This window comes from Hesperophylax consimilis, chromosome 12 (assembly GCF_061612785.1).
Source record: "Hesperophylax consimilis isolate HC1 chromosome 12, BYU_Hcon_1.0, whole genome shotgun sequence".
Classification (NCBI taxonomy): Eukaryota; Metazoa; Arthropoda; class Insecta; order Trichoptera; family Limnephilidae; genus Hesperophylax; species Hesperophylax consimilis.
In genome coordinates this window covers 20,098,123-20,104,811 of record NC_142847.1, presented here as the reverse complement: position 1 = coordinate 20,104,811, position 6,689 = coordinate 20,098,123, and positions in this window count along the sequence as shown.

Sequence of the window (6,689 nt, the reverse complement as noted above, 5' to 3'; positions counted from 1 at the left end):
AATATCATTGATAAACAAACAAAATAATATTGGGCCCAAGTGAGATCCCTGTGGTACTCCGCTCGAGGCAGCAAATGTATAAGAAGTAAACGAATCTATCTTGACTGCTAAGTACCTTCCTAATAGATAACTCTTAAACCATTCCAACATGCTCCCTCTTATTCCCAACAATTTTAGTTTACGTAATAATATTTTGTGGTTTACTTTATCAAATGCCTTACTGAAGTCAGTATATATGGAATCAGTTTGATGTGATGCATTAAGGGCATTAACAATATCATTCGTGTACAATATCAAATTGGTAAGAGTAGATCTACCTTTAATGAATCCATGTTGAAGGGGAGAGATGGTTCGATTGATTCGGGATATCAACTTATCTAGTACTAGGCTTTCAAAAAGTTTGGGTAAAGTAGACATTATACATATTGGCCTATAATTTGTTACTTCGCTCTTATTACCTTTTTTGAAAATGGGCGTTAAAAGACTAAACTTCCAAAGGTCCGGGAATACACCTGATGAGAGTGACTTTGTAAATAACTTATGAATAGGATATGACAATGTATGCATACAATTTACTAAAAACCTGGGCGGAACATTATCAGGTCCTGCGGATTTTCAGGAATCAAGACTCTTCAGCTTAGATATAATATCGTCTATGGTTACATTACAGTCAGATATATCAAGAGTTTCAACCAAATCAAAGCACGAAATATTGCTGTCTTCACTTGCATCAATGTAAACGCCGCTAAAAAAATCAGCAAAAAGATTAACAGTTTCCTGAAGATTTTGGGATAATTTAGAATCGAATGACACACTACTAGGTATGTAAGTACCATTTTCTTTTTGGGATTTAACATATTTCCAAAAGAAATTTGAGTCGTCCATGATAGAGCCTTCGACATCACTAATGTAATTTTTGTAACATTTTGCGGAGAGCTTATTGCACTCTGCCCTCAATTTTTGAAACGCAGTATAATCGATGGCCAGGCGACTTTGTTTGAATCTCTTATGAGATAATTTTTTGAGGTAAATTAAGTCTATCAGGTCTTTTGAGAACCATTTTGGGTATAGAGTTTCTCTGTAAGTCGTTAAAGGAACAAATTGTTCAATTGCAGAATTAACGATGAAGTAAAATTTTTTAAGGTGTACATTAATATCATCGTCGCTATCAAAGAATGACCAGTCAGTCTGTTTAAGGAAATTTGAAATTTTAACATAGTCAGCTTTTTTGAAATTTCGAGTTTCTACTACCTTTTTTACGATAGGAATTGGTTTAAGATTGGACATGCATATTTCTAGTGGTGGATGGTAAACATCGACAGGTAATAGAATTTCGGTACTTCTCACAACACAGATGTCAGACACATTTGACAGTGCCAAATCCAACGTACGACCTCCTATATTAAGAACATTATTACACTGTGTTAGACCTAAGAACAGTGCCATATCTCTAATAACACGAATATTAACATTAGAACAAGAATTGACAGAATTCATATTACACCAATCATAATGTGGCAGATTGTAATCACCAACTAGAAGTAGTTTAGTATTAGGATATTTAGCACAAATTGATTCAACCTCGTCGCAGTGATTGCTGTAGCTTTGGACATCAGAATTCGGAGGTAAGTATGCACATCCCACTATTATTTTACCTCTAGAAGTGTTCACATTGACAAATAGTTGCTCGATGGATGTGTTTTTTGTGGATATTTTTGAAGAACTGAGATTTTTTGAGATAGCAATGGCTACACCACCTCCTCTCGTTTTGGCACTTGTTTTAAAATTCCTATCCATACGGTAGATGTTGAAATTAGGGAAGCCTAATTCGGCGGAATTGATTCCTGAGTCGAGCCATGTTTCGGTTAAAATGAAGATATCACTGCTGATAGTTGCCGCCGAAGTCAGCAACATGGGAAGTTTAGTGCGGATCCCTCTCACATTTTGGTAGTAGCATTTTATTTTTTGTTGTTTCAGTTTTTTGGCGCACATTCAATAATTTTAGGTACAGAGTTCACATATTTGATAGTTATATTGGTTTCACCGTTGTTCTTCCTCGTCTCGAGTTGTTGGCGTAAATCTAGAAGTTGAGTCCTCTGCAATGGTGTTTGGTCGTTACTGGCCTTTATACCGTTTTTCAGTTTTGCGTTCCTGGTCAAAACCTCACGAGCCGAGACAGAGTCATTGAATTCGACCTTAATCGGTCTAATTTTGTTGGACTTTTTTACACCAAGTCTGTACGACTTAACCACACTCGGTATTAATTCATTATTTATATCACTAATCGCTGAAACTACTTTATCGCTATCCATTTTAATAATTGTTGTTGTTGATTCTGAAATACTTTCGGGAACATTAAATAAAATAATGTTCTTTGACCGGGTTTTTCTTTCCTCGGCCTCTGCGAGCAAATCATTTATTGAAGATGAAGTATTTGTCGGGTTAGTAACAATAGACTGAGTATCCGTTACACTTTTTAATGTTGACAATTCTCCTTCCAACATTCCCATACGAACAGCCATCAATCCTGTGGTTCCTAACAGATCCGTTGTTATCGGGGTAATTTTACCCATTTGCTCCTTCGTAAATTTGTTGCCGGGGTCATTAATAATTTTTATCAGCGAACAGAGTAGATCCTTGGCCTTGGTCATATAGTTAAGAGAGTTCTCGTTTAAATCCATATTAAAATTTATTTAAAAAGAGTTAAAAATATGTTAACTTTATTCGTAATTAGTTTATACAATTATATCTCACTATTTTCACTACACAAAGCATATAAAGCAACAATTCCAGAAGTGATGCTTTCTTTCATATCAGTTGTTGTAGTTCGATTTGCACACGTTGTGAAGGTACTAGCCACAAATAGACTTTGAAAAGGCTGAATTCTTTGAACATTGAAATTTTACGTTACCATAAACATGACTTTTATTCGTTATTATTAAAAAGAAATTTAAGTACATCACTAGATACGCGCGAAAGACATTGTAACGGGTCAATGCGTCTTAAATGCATATATAGTCACCTTAAATTAAAATTTATTGATAGCTTGGGATTGACAATATCAAAAAGAAATTGGAATCGTAAAAAAAAACGTCAACAGGGATGGATGTTCATTTATCACATTTAATTCCCAAACTTTACCTCTGCAAGATAGTTGGGTGTTGCAGTTTTTTTTTAAATATTTTAGCGTGAACTTGCTAGAATAGTTTGATCTTTCATGAAAAAAATTTAAGTATTTTTCTAATCTGAGTTATTTTCTTTAAACCATAGAGCTATACTATTAGAGGCGCTTTTACATACTAATATCTTGTCGAAACGTGTTCCACTATTAAAATGCGATGAGCGGTGCGCGTAGACTTGATTCGGTAATTTTTTTTAGACCCCTGGAATCCTTGTAGGTCAGTTGGAGGTTAAAAAAAAAATATTTTTTAGCTTCAATTATCATCGAAATATAATTCATCAATGGTTATAACGGAGTTTTCAGCAACTGGTTATTTTTCAATGAAGTAGCATATAAAATACTCTAAATTCTCCTGGAATTACGTTTTATATACGGTTTCCGGAAACTCGTAGTACAAGCGGAAAACTGGTGAATCTATATCACATAGAGGACCCATAAACACTTCTTTACTTTAAAAAAATCGCAACAAAGGGCTTAACACATCTGGAGCCGTTGATGCATTTAAAAATTCGTTAAAAGTTTGATATTTACCCTTCTGAAACCGATTAAAAATATTTATATTTTGTATTTTACTAGTAAACAAGTTTAAATGCGATACAGATTCACCAGTTTCCCGCTAACCCTTGTATCCTCTTAATAATATATACCTAAAATATACAAAATATAATTACGCTAAAAACTATCGGGAAACTAAATAAATCGAAAACCAAAATTAGTCAGTGTAACCCTTCAAAGGGTTAATTCAATGTTCAAGACTCTATTTTGTAATTCCTGTCGGGGTGAACTATATAACCCTCGCGTGACAGCGCGCGGCGCCCTGGCTACGTCCAGACTGAGCCACACCTAAAACTAAAAGGAAAGTTAAACCGCGGGTAACTGAAGCATACGTCAACATCGCTTCTGCGCATTGTATGGCGCTCAGTGTGGGTGTAGTGTGTTCTGTGACTTTGACTGCGGTAAATGCACTCACCCGATGGTGAAATAATAAGACAAAAGGAAGTTTTGCAGATAGCCGCGTTTACAAACCACACTTAATTATTAATTTATATTTTTAGTTTTTTTTTTATCAAGGATGCTAACTGGAAGGTGTGGATAATTAGACTTAGTTCAAGACACGATACAAGACTCTCCAAGGGTTATATCGCCGATGATGTATATATGAATGAACAAGAAAAATCTAAAAGACTGTGCCTCCTCAAATAGAGGAATGTTATTCAAGTTGTTGAAGATGACGACGGCAACATTTGAGAAGTATGTGATTTTTCAGATTTGGACACAATTAACAGCTGAGCAATTTCAAGCAACTCAACGTTTTGATATAGAATTAGGGTTTCTCACAAGAGCAATTTCGAGAAGATCTTCCACTTTGCAAAGACATGTAAATATTATACTAGTTATAGGGCCATTAAAATATATTATGTCGTTATTTGAAAAATTAGTAGATTTTTGTTAAATTTATTGTACTTTCATTTTTAACTGGTCACATGAGAAGATAAAACTGTCAAATAAAATATGACATTGCATTTAATCAATTTACCAATAAATGCCGATGCAACGTCAAAATTGTATATTTATTAATCGGAATTGTTCCGGTATTATTAAAAAATGAATGAATTTTACTTGATAAACTCACCACACTACCTCACTACCTCACTAATTTGCAGTGCTATTCAACAAGCCATGTTTTTAGTGCTTTTATATTTTTTTGGAATGATGTAGAGCTTTGTGGTAAATTGAAAAAATTTAAAAGCGGCATTTTGAAACATACTATATGGAGAATCTGAATTAGTATGAATACCTTGTTTTTAGAAGTAGTATAAATGATGGCCTGTCCATGAGCAATGAATGCCTGTGACAGGACATTATAAAACATGACCAAGTTGGCGCCCCAGAAGAAGCTACCATCATCGGCCGAGGAAATGGTGAACTGATTGATTGATAAGAAGATCTAATGACTAGAGAATGAAGGAAAATGGACAGGAAAATAACACTGTGAAGAATGTTTATAGAGAATCCGACCCTTTTAGTATGAGTTCTGCACAAGAGTCTCGATTGCTCCCAATCGTTATGAGCCAGTGATACCATAAAACCCTTCGTCGGGGAAGTTGTGAAGCTGAAGGAAGTGGCAAGAGGAAGAAGTTGCGATGATGTAGACGTTGATTATGCTTACAAAAAAAGCTGGAAATTTCAAAAAGTGCAAAGGTTAGTGCATTGCCATACATTCCACGTAGCAATTACTCTTATAGTTATTCTTTAATCAGATTTCATTCATCAGCAGAATGTTGCCTAATCATATAATAATAATAATTTTCCACTATGAATAGAAGTACAAAAGAATAACTTAACATTTTATGGACAAAATAATATCTATATCGTAGATATTTAAAATAACTTATTCCCGTGTTCTTGGATGTCTTAGACGAGATTCCGGTATGAATGTATTACCAGATATGTAAATCCTCTCATTCCTGCCACACTAATTTTTTTCTTCTGAAAAGTAATAAACATTTATTCTAACAATCATGCCTCTTAAAAAAAGTCGAACAAGGACTTTTTCGGGAAGTGAACTGAGACTTTAGTAAATACGTTATTGTTCGCCTAAGACTACTTGAGAGTGATAAGAGATGGATAAAGTAGATTAAATGCCGTGGAAATACGTTTGGAAGAAGAAACAAGAATGGAAGAATAAGAATTTAAAGCAAGCATTATAGTTAATGTCGGAATAATAATCATATTCAAATGGTTTTTTTTACCTAGAGCATTACATCCAGGGGTTTTCAAGTAAAGCGGAGTTAGCTAACGGCGAGTTTTTACCGTCTAATGCTGTTGGAAAGGAACGAAAAAAGGCTGACTTGATTTCTTGGCCAAAGATTTGCGAATGAAACTGTTTTTTATAATCTTTGGTACAGTTAGACATTTTTGTAGGCTTTCTTAAGATGTACAATGCCGTAGTACATTATTTCCATTTATCTCATAAGGTTTTGCCAGCGTTATCAATGTAAGCGCCCGAAAATATTTTTTTTCGACATGATTACAAAACAGCAATTATTCTCTTCTTCCTATAAATTAAATATGCATAAATTATGTATGTGTAAGCCTTTTGCAAGAAATTTTCTAAATGATAGTAAAAACTTCATTAAAATCCGTTGCGTAATGTAGAAGAACTAAGCGCACAAAAAGCAGACAGACGCGGATAGCGACTTTATTTTATACCATTTAGAGATACTCTTCCTTCGTCTTTGATTATATCCGAGATGAATGGATACAAAAAAATGTGATGAATTGGGACCTTATAAGATTTCAAAAACTTTCACGAAATTTCATTTTACAATTCTGTTGCGAGAGATTTATGAATATTGTGATATAGGTACCTAAGCATCTACGCCTAACATAATAATTAAGTAAATTAACACTTTTTCAATTGTTTAAATTCAAACTTTATCGAGTAACTACTGTGAGTATGGAGTATCGACTCCATAGAGGCATCTCTCCCGGTCCATTTCCTCGT